General features: G+C 42.1%; 1 protein-coding gene across 1 annotated transcript in view; it reads left to right on the top strand.

The window, feature by feature from the left end:
• The first annotated feature begins 901 nt into the window (after window positions 1–901).
• Window positions 902–22,230, top strand: part of LOC311114787 (talin-2-like) — a 116,326-nt gene continuing 94,997 nt past the window's right edge. The window contains exon 1 of the mRNA XM_084190025.1: window positions 902–988. The gene's annotated coding sequence lies outside the window, so the exon portion shown is untranslated. The remainder of the gene's footprint in view (window positions 989–22,230) is intronic.

The raw sequence follows: 22,230 nt of genomic DNA on the forward strand, positions 1-22,230 counted from the left end.
AAATACAAAGTTGCCAATGTCTTTGCAATTGATAAAAAGAAGCGACGTATAAAACGATGCTTCAAATGAAAATCGAGATGACTGCATTATAATGTAAACAGTAGGCTATGCCTATTTCAATCATATTGAAACACATTTCATGTTCAGTCAATTGAGTTATATTTGGATACTTGTAGGCTACTGTCTGTAATTTGTCTCAATATATTTCATGATGTGTAGCCTAACGTGCGCAATGATGTGCCAAATCGTTGATTTCGTATTTTTTTGTTGTAAGCGTTAGAAAACGCCGCCTCAATATTTGCAGCCGTAGGTGGTAATATCTCTCTTGGAGTTGATCCGTCGTCAGTATTGTGAAATAATTGTAATGTTAAGGAAATATTTGAATGTAGGAAGCTGATCCGAGAGCAGCGCTCCCCTTCTTTCGATCCTATCATTATCGACACATGCTCCAACGACTCACTTAGCGACAGTTATCCCTCTGTGTGGTGTTTTGGGAAACGCATGTTACATCTTCGGCCGTTGTAGGAAATATGCATCGTTAAAACACTCGTAAGCTTAAATTCCATCGCTATTGGAAACCGGGCCCTGGTCTTCATTTATTATGTTTCACTACTATGCCCCTGCTTGTGGTACAATGGCGAGGTCTCTCTCAGCTCATATCCCTTAATGGACTTCAAAGCTGTTTTGACTAAATGGAACACAGCTACGGACAGAATTGTCTACAATGCAGAAGTGACTACAAAGCCCGGAAGGTCCCTCTTTTATGACGTTTTCCGCGTTCCCAGCGCTATCCCTTACGCCCCGCTACCTCCTCCCCCTGTACCTTCCCCCTCCCCTGCTACACTAACCACCACTACTGTTCACTATTTGGCCACTTGGAGATTTCCTCAGCGAGGAGGATTTTTTTTTACTCCATAGAGCAGGACTGCTGGCTATATGTGCATCTGAAGGGCTAACTGCATGCAATGAAACAGTAGAAGATTCGCAGGTAGGATAGCATTTTCTGACGGATTATAATGTGTGTCCAGTCCGCTGCTTGAATAGACGTCGAAATGAGACATTCTCTCTGTCCATGCTTGGTTTAATTAGGGATTTGATTGGAGTGCGTTGCGAAATAGTGAGCAAGGCGAGGTAGAAACCTTGCTTGACTCTCGAATCAATGGGATTATATGTCTTGTTTCAGAGTTATCCTTAATGCATAGTTTTTCCTCGGATGTAAACTCAACTGTTGTGCATGCAGTTTCTTATTTCAATTCGTGAACGTGTCCACTACTTTTCGGAATTAATGGTCAAAATCACATTTCATGGTGTGAGATTAGGCTGCAGAGGATGTTGCCTGTTGAGGAATTTAACATGAACCTCATTGCATTTTCAAACTACAACAGGAAATTAAGTCCTTTACACACAATTAAAAATTTTCGGCTAAGTGACCACATATTGCATTTGGTAAGAAGAGAAGCAGGAGTCGGAGTCCATGTGTGTTTTGGGTTCGCTCTGTATGTGAAATGAGATTGCCGATTGAGGTCGTTATAATAACACCACGTTTGTAAAACTTAATCAACATTACTGAGTTCATCCAATGTAACAAATAGCCTACATTCTTGTTAGAAATGTAGGCTGTGCATGTGTAGAGATTATGGCAATTCAATTGTAACTGCATGGAGGAGTGAGATTTGAAGCCGCCATATTATAACCTGATAGCCGCTACCATCAAAGTCAGTACCACTAGACTAGACACCTTTTAAAACTTTGCATTATCTCCATTCATACATGATACACTATTGAAGTATCTATGTTTATATGAAACACAACAGAGTGTGCCAAGCTGTGTTTCCCCATATCAGAGGCACTCATTCTGGCCGAATAAGCAGTCGAATTATTTTAAATCCAACCACACTCGTCCAGTATTTCAGCAGCAGTTCTCCACGTCCGTGAGTTTTGCATGTGCGTGGGTGCTGCTCGCTACAATATATCAATGTGTCACTCATCATAAGAACGGCAACATTGTAACCAGGAATATGGAAGTTGTTGGCCGTGGAATTCCACGAATTACTCTATTTACTTTAACGATGCTGTGTGCCTTATTGCAGCACATGGTAGTGCCACACCCCTTGGCTTGCATTGATGTAACGTTACAACTGTGATCGTGTACATTTACCTTTACATTTTAGTCATTTAGCAGACGCTCTTATCCAGAGCGACTTACAGTTAGAGTGCATACATTTTCATACCTTTTTTCATACTGGCCCCCCGTGGGAAACGAACCCACAACCCTGGCGTTGCAAGCGCCATGCTCTACCAACTTAGTTACACTGGGCCTATTAAAGGCAGAATACCATCAATGTACCATTAATATTGAACGGTATAGCTTGGTATATCGTACGATTCAACAAAATAATACAAAATAATGTTAAATATTTTTTTCATGTGGTGAATGATTATTCAAATGACAAATGTTGATATATTGATACACCCTTATTTTATTGTAATAGTTAAGGACCACTAGTAAAGCCGGGCAAACTTGCTGTGTTTTAGCCTATAAGTGGACTTCACACTTGGAGTATGGCTAGAGGTAGACGATGGTTTGAGCTGGTAAGCAGAAGGTTGACACTGTTATGAGAGGCAGAAAAAGGGGGATGCTTGAAATGTTTGCTGTGCAAGGTAGCTTTTTTGGTTTCAGTTTTATGGGCAAGAAGTAAATCGTTCAGAAGACTCCCTAGCTTAGTCCTTGGTGTATCAGTAAAAAGACAAATCTAGTAAAGATGTTCTGGGTATGTAATGTCTCAGAGAAGACTGATAGCTCTGTTGGGACACCTACCATACTGGGATTGGTTTGTTATGTCTTTGATATGAGTCATTGATCTGCCAGGGTAAGGTAATGTCAGGCTACATGGGGTTGGCACCCTCCCTTCTCTTCATCTAGTTCAGGGCTGTTTAATGTCAGTCCTGTAGGGCCAAAACACTTCTGTTTTTCATCCTCTCCTTCTAATATAATACTGATTTAGACCTAGGACACCAGGAGGGTGGAATTAACTACCAGGTAGAATCAAAAACAAGTAGTGTTTGGCTCTCAAGGACCGGAATTTAACAGCTCCCAAAAGCATCTTAAGGCTAAGTTCATTGTTAGAACCATTGAGCTCAGTGGTTCTAATGAATAACTTAGCCATAAGATGCTTTTGGGAAACCGGGCCCTGGTCTAGTTGTTGACCCATGGGGCGGCGCAAAAATTGGCCCAGCGTCGTCCAGGGTAGGGGAGGGAATGGCCGGCAGGGATGTAGCTCAGTTGGTAGAGCATGGCATTTGCAATGCCAGGGTTGTGGGTTAGATTCCCACGGGGGGCCAGTATGAAAAAATAAAATAAAAATGTATTCACTAACTGTAAGTCGCTCTGGATAAGAGCGTCTGCTAAATGACTAAAATGTAATGTAAATGTTGAAGTCCATGGAGGGGCTGCATGGCTTTTCCCATTGGATTGGTCTTCCATGCTATCATAGAAAAGCAATGAAGTATTTGAATACACATGGGGAGCGTTCACTTTGCGTCAACGTTTGCTAGGTTGCATGAAGGTTTGTACAGAACGACACGTTACCCCAAAACATTGCGTACTGTTCATCAACAGTCTGAGGAATGTTTGCTCCCATTTGGTAGGTGTGGCGAGGTGTGCCCTGATCAATATGGGTGTGACCATCTGAAATCACAACTTGTACTGTACTATAATCACATTTTTCAACTGGTCGTTTAGTACAGTACCGTTGCAGTTGAATTCAGCGTTGCACATCGTTCTGTCTTACTGAACGCAACCCTGCTTAATTTTCCACTCAACCATTTGTAAAATATTCCTAAAATGTGCATTTAGAATGAAATTGTTGGAATATTGCTGTGCAAGTTGTAAGAGCACTCCATAATAACTATTTAACCGTTCCTATTGATGCTTAGTATGCACTGCAGGTCAGTCATCACCAGCAATAACTTCTATCATTTTCATGCTTATGCAAATCTGACATTCACGAAACATCAATCAAAAGTCTTTTCCCCCTTGTATTAGCAACTGCTCTGACCTTTTTAAATGGGTGTATTCATCCATTACATTATTAGCAGTGTGAGCTACATTATGTCAAAGCAGCAGTGATTGACAAATATGCTTACTGTTTCAATGGGCCTGTTTGTCCAATTACCAGCACTGAGATGAGTGGCATGAAGAGGCAGTATTTAGAATAGCAATCAAACCCTTTATGAAACTGCTGTTTGACTCTATAGACTGTAAAGCTGCCCTATTTTCCATGAATAGAGTCGTGAATGCAGTATTTATATTTACGTTGTTTAGTATGAACAATGAATACATCACATTAGCAGCAGTAGTTTAACATGAATCCATGTGATAGTGTGATGGGATGCTTGACACTTTGTATGTGGGTCTGTTCTACGGCGTTAATGGCAATATGATTGTAAGCTTTAAAGCATATTCTGCTGTTATGATTGTAGGCTACAGTATGTCAGTTTGATTGGCATCCATGTCATTTCCCACATGGTGCTGAACACTGGTTCATGCATTGTGCTTTATTTTACATACTAAACCTGATAGTGCCACTCCTCCAGCATTCCCAAAGGAAAAAACTATAGGCGATAATAAGAGCCTTTCACAGCCACAGGCCAATGTGTTTATGGCTTATAAAGACCTCTAAGGCCAATAGCATCCGGTTGTGGAGGAGTTCATCACGAGTGTTAGGGCTAATTTATTGATCCGGCCTGTGTTGTGTTCAGAGTGGCCTCTGCTGCCTGTCATCACAACCCAGGGAGAGGAAGTAATGAGCAGGGCTGGAGGCGGCGCTACATCCCAAATAGCACCCTATTCCTTATATAGTGCACTACTCTTGATGAGGGGCAATAGGGAGCTTTGTAGGGAATAGAGTGCTATTTGGGATGCAACCAGACTCTGTCGACAGGCAGCATAATGACAGCAGGATGTGCAATGTAAACTTGGTGGTCTGGAGGACCAGGGGAGTGGAGGGGTGCCTCCAGTCAGGTGCCTCCATTCTGGGGGGAGAGGTGGGACACAGGCCTACTGGGAGGGAGGTGAGATGCAGTGGGAGGTGCAGGGGAAGAGAAGTAGCTCTCTGTGGGCTTGGTTGATGTGTGCAGACTGCAGAGCGGAGGAAGTGGTTGGGGCAGAGAACTATTCTCAACGATAACTACTGTGTGTCCTTAGTCTCATATTGATTTTATTTGACTACATAATTTAATTTGATCACTTGAGTTGTAACCTGTCTTTTGATAAATGCGTTGTGCATTACCCAGTAGGTAACACCCTTGGGTATAAAGGTGAGTTAACTTCGATATTGTGCTCTTAAGAACCATTTTAGCTGTGATCATAAAAGGTAGGCTGCTATATGAATGCAGTCCATAGTAGCAGCCACTGTCTGGAATGCAGCCCCAGGGCTGTCTTCGTGCACATTAACAACAATATCTCTGAATTTCACACCTCTGTGTGACCCAGCCCAGCTATGTGTAACCTTAAACATAAGAGCCAATTCACGAGATTCCAATACTGCGTCAGGATTCCTTTTGAACTTAGAAGTCCAGGGCTTTTCTGTGCCTGCCTGTGCTTAACCCATAGTTAGGCTACGAACTGATTCTCCACCCTTTTCCGGAAGTGTACACTTGCACATTCCCTGTTTATAGATTTAAAAAGCATGGAATTGGTGTAATCGTTGGCTGAAGGCAATTTCCAACATTGTAAAATTCATCTGAGAAAGTGTGCAAGGGCACACTTTGGGAGAAGTGTAGAGAACTGGGACTCCGCCTTAGTTTGGACCCAGACAGTTAAGAGCGTGTGACCCAAACCAACAGCTCAGTGGGTGCACTCCTGTGCTCTCCCACCCTGTCACATTCTCATATGTTCAGTTATAATTAGCAACAGGCAACACACGGCATTCAAGTATCACAGGCTCACAGCCGCAGCTCGCTGGACTACGGTCCTGCCAACAGCAACTGATAGAATACTACACCTCTGACATGCACAGGATCCAAACGGTTGGAGGTTGAAATTGGGTATTCATATTCCAGTTAATATTTCCCATACTGTGTGTCTTCCACTTCCACTCATCTGCCTCCATGCATTTGAGTTGTAATGTGAAGGCCTTCCTATTTGCATTTCAAATCAAATATGGCTGCTTGCCAGGCACGTCTCAAAGCTATTTTTGCTTGGTTGGCCTTTTGTAAATTGTTTTGTTTTAATACTGTACATTACACAAGGGTAGGCCATGCTTGTGGTGAGGGCTGATCATTCTTAGCAGTTCTGATGCAAGAAGTCCTATAATTGAAAAGAGATGCCAGGCTTAAAGCTACATTCTGAGATTCGAGAGAACAACTGTTTTGGTATACAGCTGAGGGATGGGGCTGCGGAAATGTAACCCCTCTCAAATTCATAGATGGAGTTCTAAATGCAATCAATAAGTAGGACTAAATAGAATTGAAATGGCCATTGAACCGATCCAAGACTGTACCTTTTAAAGATGATTCAGTGATGCTATTTCTTTGTAATTGCCTCTTGAATACAGCTTCTCTGGTCTGCAGTGTTTGCCATGCAGGGTCCTCACTGGTGAGACAATGGCCCTTCATCTTTAGCCAGTAAACTGACAGGACAAGGTGCATTAGTTCTAACAGCAAGGAACATCTGTGAGAATTATGTTTTAAATATGGGCTCTGTTTCGATAAGATCTTTCATTTGGCTGTAGCCTATGGTGTCTTTGTGAAAATTAAAGTCTGAAGCTTTGCAAAAAGCAAAGTTACAGATTCATATCCGGACCCATGCAGCACCCCAAAGGTAGGCCCGTAGCCTAATGAGATTAGTGTTACTAAGTCAGCAACCGCTCCTCCTATATTAGATGGTGTAGCTGTTCCTCTTCCGCTAGACCAAAATGACTTGAATTATGACTGGTTCTGGATTTTACTGGTGCTTAAAGATGTGTTTTATAAAGGTTTTGTATAATTTCAGTCAGTAGTTTTAAAAATAGCGATCACGAGCCAAAACGAGTCCCCGAAAATGGTGTACAATGTCATCCATTTAGTGTAATATGTTGTTACGTCATGCAAAAAAAAGATGTAATTCCAATTTGCACAATATGTTACAAATTTGTAAGTGCTTAAGATCCCGTTCAATGTCTTTAACTACTGTAGTATCTTCTAGGAACTGTTGGCAACCTGTTACATTAGCTTCTGTGCTAGAATCAGCTAATTATCCACTTACACTGTTCACTGTATTGCTTTAATTACCTTGGATGTGGTTTGGCTTTTCTCACTGATTAATTGAAATAATTTTTACATTTAATTAGTTTGTATTGACTTTGTCCTTTCCTCCTACAGTGATCCACTACCATTAGAAAACAAATGTCAAAGTAACTTCATTCCATAATTGAAAGCAATTGGGGGTTCTAACAACTTACATTATAAAAATGTAATTTAACAACACACGTTTAATTTTTGTTTGTTTTTATTTAATGAGGGACAGAGCCTGTGAAGTGAGAACACCACACCACGGAACTCCAGCTTTTACTGAACATGTTTAGATGGCAAAATCGGACACAGGATATCATACTTTCCCATTACACATTATTAGGTATCCTTAAGAGGGTGCACTTTACTGGCCTTTGGGCCAAATGGCACCCTATTCCCTGAAGAGCCCTGGTCAAAAGTAATGCACTATTTAGGGGATAGGGTGCTGTTTGGGGGACAACCACTGAACACCCCCTCCTTAATGTTAGCGGTTTGGCCCAGACCAGGGCTAGGGGAACTAACTGTCATACTGTATCACCGCAGCTGAAAGCAGATCTGCTCAGAAATCTGTTTGAGGTTGCAGATGAGAGCCTCTGCTATTGCTGGATTTTGGTATTGGCAGAGTTCCACGGTTGGCATGGTCACCAGGCTCCTCGGGGGCCGGGGATCATGCCTCTTAGTCACCGGGACAGAAATGTTTGATCTGTAATAATCAGGTGTCTGCTAACAGTAAATGACCACAGCATTGGATTGCAATGACTGCGTGGCTACTTGGCTATCATATTTAAAACCACACATAGGCTATTAGCTCATAGTCGTTGATGATTAGCCATGTCATAACCTGACATCTGACACACGTGTAGTCTGCTAACAGTAAATGACCACAGTATTGCAATGTCCAACCATGTGGCTACTTGGTTAAGGTGTGTAAAAACACACATTCAATCACCACATTGCAATTTCTTGGCTGTCGTGTTCAGGTGTCTGCTAACGGTAAATGACCACAGCATTGCAATGTCTGATCCCGTGGCTACTTGGCTATGGTGTGTAAAACCTCACTACTTAGGCTGTATTTACACAGGCAGGCCTATTCTTAATATTTTGCCGGTAATTGGTCTTTTGACCAATCAGATCAGATCTTTTGCTAAGAATTGGGCAAAAGATCAGAATTGGGCTGCCTGTGTAAACGCAGCCATGATAGTGTCACACTGCTATGAGCTCAGAGGCTACAATGATTAGCCATGTCACTGCCTAACACACTTTTTGTAGTCTGCCTGTTTCACGTTGATCCTTGTGACCTTATTTAGCCCCGGGAGCAATCCAGCAATCGATTTCAGTTTAGCGAGCCCTTTGGATAAAGGCTACTCAATCTGAGTGGACAAGCTTCAAACTTTGTCCGGTAGAGTTGTTGTGATCGGCAAGACTGAAAAAAGTAGCTCCACTGTCAGTTTGCATAATTTTTTTAATTTTACTTTTTCATGAGAGAAAGTCAAACCTGGTTGTTCTGAGTAGAATAGTCTTATAGCCCGAAATAATATTGATTTATATTTCTTTATTTTCCTGGATAGTCACCTGTTGAAGTGCTGTGGGGTAAATAATACTTTCGTCGAGCACCTGATTCTCTTTGATGAAGCTCGGTTGAAGCGCTTTTGGGTATGCTTTCATTCTGATATTGCTACTAGCTTTGATACACATTGGACATTCCGTCAACAGTTGGTTGTTCAAACCAATTATTGGTAAGTCACCTTGTTTATCCCCAAATGCTCATAAACTCATAAACAAATTGACTTCTAATGATTGTGTGTTATTTGTTGACACACAATTCTACCATTCATCACTCATCAGAAATGTATTTCTGTTCTGATGCCATTGGGGTGGTAACCATGCTTGAAATAGCATTCCTGGTTGGAATACCCCAGAAAGTGTTTCTGGCCCTGGTTATATTGTTGAGATCATGTGGCTGTTGGAACCGGAACCCACCCCTCTGCTCTGCCTCTTCCCTAGCCTGGCTTCAGGCAAGGGCTTCTATTTTTGGTTTTCCTATAAGGATAGATTCTCTTCTCGCTGCAAATGTTTACCAGCTAGCCTTCCCGCCTGCCTTGGTAGTTGAGGGAGGGTCATGGTTTCAAGTTGTTCCACCCACTCCACAGGTTGGTTACTCATCCTGAGAGGCTAGAGACAGAGGACAGTATGTGTGTGTTTGAGATTGACGACGTACATTGGACTACGCAGAATCACTGATTCTCCCAAATAAATCCTCATCTAATTAGAGATTCTGCATCTTGTTCTGCTCAAACTGATCCTCTCATTTGAGATGACTTAGTTTGTTGAATCACAACCGGAGGTTACTTAGCCTAACCCTGTGTGTCTGATAAATAGTCCCTATTATGTTGAAGGTTTGTACAGTGCCTTCATAAAGTATTCACACCCCTTGATTTTTTCCAAATTGTGTTACAGCCTGAATTTAGAATGGATTACATTTAGACTTGCTTAACAAGTCACATAAGTTGCATGGACTCACTCACTGCAATAATAGTGTTTAACATGATCTTTGAATGACTACCTAATCTCTGTACCCCACACATGCAATTATCTGTAAGGTCCCTCAGTCAAGCCGTTAATTTCAAACACAGATTCAACCACAAAGACCAGGCAGGTTGTCCAATGCCTCGCAAAGAAGGGCACTTATTGGGTAGATAGGTTTAAAAAAAAGTAGACATTGAATATTAAATTTACATTTTAGTCATTTAGCAGACGCTCTTATCCAGAGCGACTTACAGTTAGTGAGTGCATACATTTTTCATACAATATCCCTTTGAGCATGCTGAAGTTATTAATTACACTTTGGATGGTGTATCAATACACCCAGTCACTACAAAGGTACAGGCGTCCTTCTAAACTCAGTTGCCGGAGAGGAAGGAAACCGCTCAGGGATTTCACCATGAGGCCAATGGTCACTTTAAAACAGTTAAAGAGTTGAATGGCTGTGATAGGAAAAAATGGAGGATGAATCAACATTTAGTTACTCCACAATACTAACCTTATTGACAGAGTGAAAGGAAGGAAGCCTGTACAGAATACAAATATTCCAAAACCTGCATGCTTTTTGCAATAAGGCACTAAAGTAAAACTGCAAAAAATGTGTCAAAGAAATGAACTTTATGTCTTGAATGCAAAGCGTTATGTTTGGGGCAAACACAACACATCACTGAGTACCACTCTTCATATTTTCAAGCATGGTGTTGGCTTCATCATGTTATGGGTATGCTTGTCATCGACAAGGACTAGTGAGTTTTTTAGGATAAAAAGAAACGGAATAGAGTTAAGCACAGGCAAAAATCCTGGTTCATTCTGCTTTCCAACAGACACTAGGAGACAAATTCACCTTTCAGCAGGACAATAACCTAAAACACAAGGCCAAATATACACTGGAGTTGATTACCAAGACGACATTGAATGTTCCTGAGTGGCCTACTGTAGTTACAGTTTTGACTTAAATCGGCTTGAAAATCTATGGCAAGACTTGAAAATGGCTGTCTAGCAATTATCAACAACCAACTTGCCAGAGTTTGAATAATTGTAAAAATAATGTGCAAATATTGTACAATCCAGGTGTGCAAATCTCTTAGATTTACCCAGAAAGACTCACAGCTGTAATCGCTGCCAAAAGTGATTCTAACATGGATTGAATGTTTATTTAATGAAGATATATTCGATAATAATAAATAAATAAATAATAGTTATTCCACTTTGACAGAGTATTTTGTGTAGATCGTTGACAAAAAATGACATCCATTTTAATCCCACTTTGTAACACAGCAAAATGTAGAAGTAAAGGGGTGTGACTTTCTGAAGGTGCTGTTCTTTCCATTTCTTATAGACTGACGTGCACCCATTCACCCGCCCCTAATGCAAATGTATTCTAATCTATATGTGGAGCCGTCAGGGGCCAGTTATATAGTTGGTAATTTCCTTTGACTGTCACTGAGTAGATGGTGTATTCATCCTATGGTGCAGGAATTTGCACTTTGCAGACACGTGTCAATGTTTGCTTGAAGTGTATACAGACCTGACAACATACAGTTAACATGTATTACTGTTACCTTTTCCTGTCCTGGGAATAGTATTGGCACATTTTCATGCTGGTGTCTTTTTACAATGGAATTTCCTTTTCAAAGAGGACTGCGTAGCATCATAGAAAATAATTATAAAAACTTTGATAAACCTACCAATGGTATGAGTTTGGTGGGGCAAGATATCTATTCATTTTGCCCAATGTTTTCTAATCTAGTCAGAAATTGAAGGACCTTCTACATTTACATTTTAGTCATTTAGCAGACGCTCTTATCCAGAGCGACTTACAGGAGCAATTAGGGTTAAGTGCCTTGCTCAAGGGCACATCGACAGATTTTTCACCTAGTCGGCTCGGGGATTAGAACCAGCGACCTTTCGGTTACTGGCACAACGCTCTTAACCACTAAGCTACTTTGCCTAATTGCTTTTGTTGCATTTTGATCTTGTCTTGCGACTGAAACGAATACATTATTTCTGCTTGGCTCTAATGACTAGGCCCTACAGTGCCTTCAGGCTTCTGCATCATGATGTTCAAAGACAAACTTTTCTTAATGGCCCCATTTTACACATTGTGTTGAAATGTTTAGTGCTGCTTTGCTTTTTAAGTCCTTTCAAACATGACCAATCTGACACTGTGACTGCTCTATGCAACAACAGAGCTAGATAAAGCCAGAAGAATAATATACTTGTTGAACATAGCTGATTAGCTGTAGCCATCAGCCTTGTGTGTTTTCATTTTCATCACTCACAAACTGTTAAGTTTGCAAGGTCCCAACATCAGTGTTAGCTATCCTGCTACAGAGGTTTTTGGTGCGAGGATGTGTGCACATCACTCGAACGTGACGTTTGCTTGTAAACAAAAAATGGTACTATATATAGGGAATAGTGCCATTTGGGAACAGTGTTATCTTTCTGACAGTATGTCGTATGAGCATTTTCTGATGTCGCCTGCTGCCTGCCTGTGTGTACTAAATATACCTATATAAGGGAATCCATTCTTTGTTTATTAGTGGAGGGGAGACAAAGTGGGAGTGCGGCCAGTCCTCCCTTCCAGATTTCAAAATGGGAACAGTGACTGAGACAGAAAGAGGCTAAGTGAGACTGGAGAGAGCCTTTACTTTAAACCCACTATCTCTGCACTTGTAGTCTCCTCTCCGGCTAAAAAAGGGTTTGTAGCAGCGTCATGTGGCAGGGAGGCATCTGGATTCTGTTACATGTGGACAGGCCAACGTTATTCAAATGGCTGAAGATAGCCTTTTATATGTCGCTGCATGCTAGGGGGAGAGCTCAGCTCAGCTAATGCAACTAAATGGTTACAACGGCTAACATTAGACTGCCTCAACATCGGATGAACCAACCAGTTCAGAGGGTAAGGAGGCAGTGGCTGATATCTATCCAGCAGAGTGATGAGAAGGAGACCTTGGAGAGAGGCCAGACCATCCAACACCTACTGAGGGGCAGGTAGCACGCTGCCCTGGCGTGAGAAACTCAACTGAAACAGGGAGGGGACTACCTTAACCCTTGTTTTCGTTTCCCGTTGTAAAACGTTTTGCTACATTTTACATTTTTTACATTTTAGTCATTTTAGCAGACACTCTTATCCAGAGCGACTTACAGTTAGTGAGTGCATACATTATTTTTTTATTTTTCATACTGGCCCCCTGTGGGAATCGAACCCACAACCCTGGCGTTGCAAACGCCATGCTCTACCAACTGAGCTACATCCCTGCCGGCCATTCCCTCCCTACCCTGGACGACGCTGGGCCAATTGTGCGCCGCCCCATGGGTCTCCCGGTCGCATCCGGCTACGACAGAGCCTGCTACATTGTGCCATAATGAACATAACCCTGGTGTCCGTGTGGTATGAGGAGCTAGCTCGCTAGCTGGTTGGCTCGTCTGATACTAGCCTGTTGCCTGGCTACCCAGACTCCTTGCTCCGGCCAAATGCCAACGGACATTAGTTTCTTCTCCACAATGAGTCTGGATCGGAGTACCTACCCAACCCTTCACCGAATGCGAAAACATTCGGGGCCGTCTGATTGGTCCAGAAACCGATGGTTTGGGCCAGAGTAAGAACGCACAGCAGTTTGAAAATTCGTCATTGGCTTTGATACTCTGATTGGTTAGAGACAATCCAATCGCTGATCACTTTGTTTTGTACAACCCCTCGTGTCACTCAACTCCACAAACAACTTCAATGATTGCAGTCTCAGATTAAAGTATGTAGCGAATGACAGAGCAGCGGAATAATTTATTGTGAGTAGCAGGGTTGGGTAAATTACTTTCTAAATATAATTTGTTAGTTACTAGTTTCCTGTCCAAAATTGTAATCTGTAATGTAACTTTTGGATTACCCAAACTCAGTAACGTAATCTGATTCCTTTCAGTTACTTTTGGATTGTTTTTGTACTTTTGGTCAGACTCGCTCAGGTGGAACAAACTTAAACTTGAATGTCATTGAAAACACACATCCTTTCTAAATCGAAAAGTAATCCAAGTACTCATCTAGTTGTTCAAAAGTACCTTTAATCTGATTACGATATTTTTGCTGGTAACAACCGATTTACAGATCTTTTGTAATCAGATCACATGTAACTGATTCCATGTAATCAGTTACTCCCCAATCCTGGCGAGTCATCAGGCTATCTAGCCTGAGCCTTAGTGGTTTTGGCAGCAGTCCAGTGGAGCCATTTTAATAAGGCAAAAATGATCACCTCCTGATTTACTAAACGGTGCAAACTGATTGTGGACTGAAATATTATTAGCTTGGATATGATTGGGCATGTCTATTAGAGCACTTTTATACTGTCTTAGTGTCACTCACCAAGCAGAAGTTAGTACCCTGGAATTATTTTTGAATTGGGCTCAGAGGCCTTCAGTGGATTATCTCCTGTAAATACAGTAGAATTCAACAGTAATAAAAAAAAGCCCTAACTCCATACCATTCTGATCATTAACACCATTTGCATTGTTTATGAATTGTTTGCGAGGAAATTAAGTTCTGGTTTCATGTTCTGGGTACTTGTGAATAAGTGTTACGTGTTAAGTACCCTGGCCTGTGGTTCAGTGGACATTTGACTAGCGTTAGCTTAACAACTCGTCTGTCTCAGATGGAAGCTGATAGAAGAGAAGGAGAGGGAGCTCATTTTCATTGGAATTGCTAGTTTGCGATGGGGTTTAATATCCAGAGAGTCCAGTTAAAAACGTATACTGAGAACAGCTGACTGGAAGTACTGTATAGTAACAGTTTGTACAGTCATTTACAAGCCCTGTGTTTATTGGATGGGTGGTTGTTAAATTGGGCGGTGGCTCAATTTGGTGCAATTTGCGGAAGTCAGTGGTGGGAGTGGCTTAACAGTAACACATCTTTATTAGCAGTGGTGTGGGATGCTCTGAGTGACACAAACTGCTGTGTATGGACAGTTTTTAGTGAGGAACTATCGTATAGTTTGTGAATATTCAGTACTCTGTTAGGGGAATTGAGAAACCCTAACTGTCAGTCTTACCCACTCAATTGTAAATATTTGATTTATGGCTACCTGCGTAATACTTTCTGTGGGAGTAATGCAAAGCTTGTGATTTCTATGCTTCAACAACAGTGCTTATTTTCCCTGGCCCTGGCTTGCAAATGGCCTAATCACTACAGTCCCCAGTTTGAATTGAATTGAGATAAGCCAATACAATATTTATTTTCTACTTTGCCTAATTTAAATTACATTGTTCAATAATCTTTTAAGTTTGAGCACACAGTTTCATATTGACATCATGACTGAGTCTGAGTGAAGTTTGTTCTCAGATCTGGCAGAAAGATAAAGGGTACATTGAAGCCCTCAGGCATTTGTCATTAGGACTACTAGGGAATGGGGAAGAATGCTAGCCTTGTCCCGACTCGGGTTACACGTGCGTGCACACCTCCAACTCCCGATCCAGGTGAGGTGGAGCACCCCATGTCCATATCAAATCTTGTAATTAACCAGGGATAAATTCTTCCCCCAGTGCAGCACTACAACACACCCTCAGGCCACCTCTCTTCAGGCCACCTCTCATCAGGGCAGATCAACATGGCTTCTAACATGTCTCATGATGAATGATGTCTCAACCTCAATGGGGGCTCTAAGGATACACGTTTCTTGCTGTACACTTCACGCCCCAAACTCAGAGCAGAAACACTTTAGACCCAAATACACTGAAGGGAGGCAGACTCGGGTAGAGGCAGGGTTCCTAGTCCTGTCCTGGGCTTTATTAGGCATGTTGTTGATGATCCCTAATTCTGAGTGGCTCACTATATTTTCTAGTGAGAAATCTCTCTGTGGTTGGCTGGCTGTAGGCATTGTTGGTGAAAAATCTAATGTTGGAGGTGGGCATTGTTCTGCTGTGTGCCCTGCCTCAGTGTTAAGTGAATTAGCGGTGTTGGATGGGCGCTCGCTCCCAGGCCCTGATTGGAATGTCTGTTCTAGGCTGTGGGTTCTGGGTTGGAATTGGACTTGACTGGCACACACAAATTCCCACAGGTTAGCAACAGGCAATCCTTAACTCTAAGGGACCACACACACTGCACCGAATGTTGATCTGCCTTTCGTCTGCCGTTTGTTCGGCGCTGTGTGTTTTAGGGACAACCCGCTGGTGGCCGTCTGACTGCTGACATTTACTGTGCGCGCAATTCTATATGTAGAATCGGTTTGCAAATTACTGATGGCACTCTGAGGTGCTAAGTGCTCTCGGCCGGCAAATGCTACCTGTGTGACCGTGCCTTAACCCTCCCTGGTTGGACCAGTGCTTATGTTGCAGCTGCCTGCCACAGGCTTTCACTCATCCCAATGCGGGGGAGTGTGTAAATACCACAACACAATCTGGCAACCCAGAGTACTCAAACTCAACCCAATGAGGGGGAGTAGGAAGGTAAATACTACAAACAGTCAATGAGGGGGAGTGTACAGTGTAGGCAAACATCACCACAACACAACCTGGCAACCCAGTGAGGTTGGTGTACTCAAGCTCACTGTATCATCCCCAGTGATTTGTTTACAGCAAACTGCCATATTCCCAGTACAAATTACAGGGACTGGGAGACCGAGGTAGCCTAAGTGGTACATCTCAGCAGGAGGGTGGATATCTGTCTGTTGTAAAACATAGTTTCACTCCCAATATCCAGACATCTCTATTGTTGTCTGCTCATCAGTTCGTAATCTAATTCCAGCAGCATTATTATCCAGTATGCATTTAATCCCGTGGTGTGAGTGGAGGTGGTAACTGTTGAAAGATAAGCTGTAGCCTACTCCTGGAATCAGCCCCAGTCTGCTGGCCTAGAGGGAAACACTAACTACTCCCCAACCTTACCCTCCTCTCTTTCCCTCTCTCTTTCCATGGGGGTACACCATGGATCTCCCTCTCTCTTTCCATGGGGGTACACCATGGATCTCCCTCTCTCTTTCCATGGGGTACACCATGGATCTCCCTCTCTCTTTCCATGGGGGTACACCATGGATCTCCCTCTCTCTTTCCATGGGGGTACACCATGGATCTCCCTCTCTCCCCTACCCTCCTTAGCCCTCCAAGCTACAGTGTCAACACATCAGCTGCAGCTACAGTCACAGGGAAGTCACAGGTTGCTTTGACAGACCCTAAATTATCTCACATCTGGTTCGATCTGGAGGTGTTAGTGGCCAGAGGGGTTGGGTGTTAGAGGGGTTGGAGACGAGTAGATGGGGCTGAAGGTGTTGGAGGGGTAGAGATGTTTAGGGGCTGGGGCAGAATGTTCACCCCCCCATGTCCATGACATTTACCAACACCCAACACCACCTTGTCTGGGTATCCTCAAAATGCAGTGGTCCACATAGAGATCAGATAGAACCTCTATGGTGCTCCTCTTGTGGCAGGCATCTCAAACATCACTCATGTCATGTAAAAGTCAGATGTTTGTAACGGCAACAACTCACTTAATAGGATTTGTATTTTCCAATGTGCCATTTTGACATCTGTGGACTCTGATGGCACTATTGTATCTATTAATCACCTGCTGTGATCCTTGTCATATAGTTGTTCTTCTCATGGCACTCAATGCTGGCTAATTCTGCCCCTCTCTCCGCTCAGCCAACTGTCCTACAGCCAGGCTCTCTCTGTGGTCCCTCTGGCTCAATGGTGCATACAGTCATTTCCTTCTTTGTCAGCATGGTTCAAAGAGGGTGAAGAATGAGGGCAGACACCCCCCGCTGGCATCCCAGCTAGTGGTACTGGTCCTACATTTCATGTAGTCACTCTTTCTGAACATAGGCACTCTTGACTTACAACACCCTATGATGCACCTTTATGTGGAGCTCTGTGTTTGTTGTTGCGTGTGTGTGTGATGGCCGCCTGGTACTGATGGAAGCTGCATCAGTGGTAGCCTGCCTGCCGTTCTGTTCTTATTGGAGTGAATTGATTCTCTATCACTTGGTCTTTCCTAATTTGGGAATGGGGATGCTGAGATTGATGAATAGATAAACAACGTGGTCGACTCCACCTTTTATATGAACTTAAATCAGTTGCTGGATCCTCCTGTATATAATCCAAATAACAGAGATAGGACAGCACTCAGGTAAATACACTTAAATTAACATATTTGTATTGCTGCACGAACGTTTCGGGTATGAGCCCTTCTTCAGCATGCAAGGCAATGGCAATCAATATCACAACAACATTATTTACTGGGTTCTCTCTTGATTTACTGGGTTCTCTCTTGATTTACTGGGTTCTCTCTTGATTTACTGGGTTCTCTCTTAATTGGGCCAATACTGACTGTGAAGTTATAATTATGCCCACCTGTGAGGTCTTGTTGATGTGACATTGATTGCCATTGCTTTGCACACTGAGGAAGGGCTCATACCCGACATGTTCGTGCGGCAATAAAAATATGTACATTTAAGTCTATTTACCGGCATGCTGTCCTATCTCTGTTATTTGGATACTGCGATTGATACCACTTTAAACTCTGCTCACCACGCTCCTAAACATTGCCTAGGATTAACCTAAAAAGCTTGAACTCTGTGATCCTAATGACCTACATAATGTGGTATAATATAAGATTACTTAACAGTGTATATGAAATCAAGCCTCCAGCCTGTGCATTGTATTTCCTATACAACAGAGGGCTGACAGGCCCCACGGTATACATATCACTTACCTACCAGTGACTAATGTCTTATCCATTACATATAGTACAATATCTGTTCATTTTTCACTGACATGCAACTGCCATCTGGTAACTTAACCGGTTCGTCGAGTCTGTGTCTTTCAGAGAAGTCAATCATACGTCACTGGCAAACACGTTATAGAAATAGTTATAGTCCTAAATTAAATGTTTTTAGCATTTTTTCATACATCAAATGTTGTCTAAAGTCAAGCTGACTGAGGACACATTTCACATCATCTGTTCCCTAGATCCTGTCACATGTATTAGGAGAGATCCGGAGGTCTCTATAGAATTACGTTTGAGACAATCAACTCTATTAATTTTAGGTCTGCTGAAGATTTGATGACGCATACAGCTCTATCTCTGATTTACACATCAGAGGAGATGACGTGGGATGTCTTTGATGAAAACATCTCACATCACAAGCCTTGATTTATGTGTGAACTATCTATTTGAGGAGACCAGTTGTCAACGAGTGCAGGAAACAGTCTCTTGAGAGAACCTTCTGGACGATGATCAGAAAAGAATGATTGCTTCCATGTTTTAGGCAGATCATACATATGGAGGATAATGTACTGGATCTGGATGATAATGACATGGCAGTTGGTGAACAGCTTGACAGCTGATGTCACCTTCTGGATAAACAATTAGATAGAGAGACATGGGGAACCAAAATGAGGAAAACTGACTGAAACACTTTGCTCTAATCTAATGAATAAAATCCTGGTGGTGTGCCCCACTGCCTCTGTCGTGTGTATCACTGTGTGTCTGGATGATGACATATTTTCCCATCCCACGGTGTCCTCCTAGACTCAGGGTTGTACTGTGTCGGAAAGTCTAACCCCAAGTCAGAGGTTGGGTCAAAGACCCAGATGTGCTGCTGTTTGGGTTTCATAATGGGTTTGATAGGTGGCTCTTTCTGGAGTTTCATACTAAAGTTGTAGTTCTCTTATCAAATGAAACCTCAGCATTGACGTAATTCTAAGTTGCATCCTGTAAATGAAACATTTAGCAGGAACATGATGTAAGTGCTTTGCGTCCTCTGTGATCTCTTACACATGCTGTATACCAACCTTGTGTCATGTCTCTGTTCTCATTTCCAAACCATTCCCTGGGATACTTGGGCACTATTTGGTGACTGCGTGGCATTTTACAACCGCTCCACTTAGTTACAAGACTAACCGCCACAGACAGAAAAGCGTTGCTGCTGTCAAGAAAGGCTGTTCAAGTTGTCCGTCTTTGAGAAACTGGTTGAATGGAAAGAAGAGTGTGCCCTGTCCAGGACAATAGAACCTGCCAGCCTTCTGAGAGAGCAGAACTAGCCTCTACACAGCAGACACGATTGAACAGCGGCGCTCTGAGCTACCATGCCTATATTGTTACCTCAACAATGGCTATTCACAGTCCTCAGAGTTCATCGGCTTGCCATTCTTGTCATGTTAGTCTCCTCTTTCAGCATCCCTCCTCTCTCTCTCTCTCTCTCCCCAGCCAGCCCAGCGCCTGAGGCCTTTTAATTGGGTTCCAGCAGGTCAGCTTACCTGTCTGGAATGATCATTATCGCAGGGGATATTCACAGGATTAGCAAAGCAACAGCCTTTTTAAGATGTTAAGTGTTTTTGTGTTACAGTAAATCCGCTGAGTGCTGGGTAGTCATCCTCTCATTCTCCTCAGCACCTACCCTTGATATATTCAGTCTGTATATTACCTCAGATGGCCGTGTTTACCTTTTGGCTTTGATTACCTTTTGTTCTAGGTTTAGGCTGTTTAGGGCTGACCCCATTTAGTCAACTGGTCGATTGTTTAGTTGATAGGCTGTTGGTCGACCGAGATTATTTTTAGTCGAGCAGTCTAAAATATATAGAGTATTTTTTATGGCACATGAGACACCAGTTTAATTCACGGCAGTCTGAGTGGACTAATCCATTGCGGAGGCCGTGGGGGTGGCACACCAGTATCACCAGTAGTACATTTACCATTCATTACCATCATTTCTAATCTAAAATGTTTGTTTGGTTACGGTCATTTCTGTTAATGTTTCAATATATTATTACTACCGTCTTTTACCGTTCTCATTGTCGAGAACACACAACCTAGGCTGCACTTGTGAGGAACAAGTTTTGGTTTATTTCAGTCCATTTAGGAGTTGTCAATTTATTAATTGTTGTTTGTTAGTAGCTCCTGTCAATGTTGAGTAAGGATGCGCACCTGATTATACATAGAAGTAGTCCTAGGCTACCTGGCCTGCAAGCAAATGTTGGCTTATAAATGTGCTCATTTGGGGATCTGATAGTATTTCTGATTGTCTTAACTCACCAACACTGTGGAATTCTCAAAGTATTTTTTTTCTTCACCTCAAACAGCAAGTAAACAAAGTCTGTTTTTACATCCATTGAGAATGACAATAGATCCTCAGCGTAGCCTATTTGAAAAATCTTTCCAGCTCTCTTTCGATAACCGCTCAGCGTGAAAGGGGGAAAAAAAATGTCATGCTCTGATCCGGTGGAAATGTCATACAATAGGCCTACCTGATTACTTCTTATCCCTTGCGCAAATAGCCTATAGCTATGTCTGTCCAGGGCCCAAAATATGTTATACAATGTTGCAAGTTTACTAGCATGAGCTTCAGGCCAGACCCAAGTTAATAGTTGATACAATATTTCGAGTTCCTTGCATAGCCAATGTGATTTATAGGATATTTGTTTTTATCAGGATATTTTCTACCTGTAGGCTGCAATGTTTTTATTTGTTGGCTTTATGTAGGCAATTTTTACATAGTTGGCAATGGAAATAGAAGTAACTTTTAGAATTTTGATTAACCACATGATAATGATTTTGAGATGCGAAGAATTTATTATAAGTTAAATTAAACTGTTCCACGAAAATGTGCATATAAAAGTCATAACTGGCACGCAGATCGGTAGAAATTGTAAGATAAATTGACACTCCAAATGGAAAAGGTTGACGACCCCTGGTGGAGCCTATTAGGAGCGTAACAGTAGAATCTGCAAAGGCCAGCAGCAGCAAGAGGAAGAGAGTCAGGGACAGTTCTCTCTTCTTCTGGTTAGGCTATCTGGAGCTCTGGAGCTCGAGTCATTTCTTTCTTAATTATTTAATCACTGTGTGCCTAAAGCAGGGATCATCAACTAGATACAGCGGATGGTCAGGGGGCCGGAACATAATTACAAATCATTTGCAGACTGCAAATTGACCTCAAGAAGCCCAAACAGATATAATATTTGACTAAAACATAATAATAATTTCAATCCTTGCTTACATTTGTATATGATCACGTCTCTCTATTATGAATGGAAATACTTGAACAGATTTCCCAAATTAAAATGACTTGGAGCTGATTTCCTTTCCTTTTGTATTTATATATTTTTTTAATTTGGGGCCAAATAAAACCACTCGGCCTGCGGGGAGCCAGTAGGGAACCCTGGCTCAAAGCATCAGACAAGTTCATTAGCCTACATATAGTTGATTTTATTATAACACATAGGCCTTGCAAAAGTATTCATCCCCCTTGGCGTTTTAATTATTTTGTTGCATTACAACCTGTAATTCAAATTGATTTTATTTGGATTTCATGTAATGGACATACACAAAATAGTGTAATGAATTAAAAAAAAATTATAACGGAAAAGTGGTGCGTGCATATGTATTCACCCCCTTTGCTATGAAGCCCCTAAATAAGATCTGGTGCAACCAATTACCTT

Source organism: Coregonus lavaretus (genome assembly GCF_964263955.1).
Source record: "Coregonus lavaretus genome assembly, contig: HAP1_SCAFFOLD_467, whole genome shotgun sequence".
NCBI lineage: Eukaryota > Metazoa > Chordata > Actinopteri > Salmoniformes > Salmonidae > Coregonus > Coregonus lavaretus.